A 522-nucleotide genomic window follows, 5' to 3' on the forward strand; every position below is an offset into this window, starting at 1 on the left:
CACACACACACACACACACACGCACACACACACATATATATACGACGGGCTTCTTTCAGTTTTCGTCTACCAAATCCACTCACAAGGCTTTGGTCGGCCCGAAAATATAGTAAAAGACACTTGCCCAAGGTGCCAGGCAGTGGGACTGAACCCGGAACCATGTGGTTGGTAAGCAAGCTACTTACCACACAGCCACACCTGCCCCTATATGTGCATATAATGTATAAAAGACTGGTAACGTGCTGTATAAAATGTGTACATATAGAATACAAATAATATGTTAGTCTGCGTGGGTATACTCACGCACACATACATACACACTCATTGACACACACACACATACACGCAAACATGATATAAAAATCTAAACATAATTATTACAAAATGCTTAAATCATATCAAATGTATGTTATACACATATATAAAGTAGCAATATAAAGTATATATATGAATGTATGAATGTGAGTGTGTGTATATATATATATAGTTTTAGGGAAAAGAACCAAGGCTCATGAACTCATC

This window comes from Octopus bimaculoides, unplaced genomic scaffold, assembly GCF_001194135.2.
Source record: "Octopus bimaculoides isolate UCB-OBI-ISO-001 unplaced genomic scaffold, ASM119413v2 Scaffold_289872, whole genome shotgun sequence".
Taxonomy (NCBI): domain Eukaryota; kingdom Metazoa; phylum Mollusca; class Cephalopoda; order Octopoda; family Octopodidae; genus Octopus; species Octopus bimaculoides.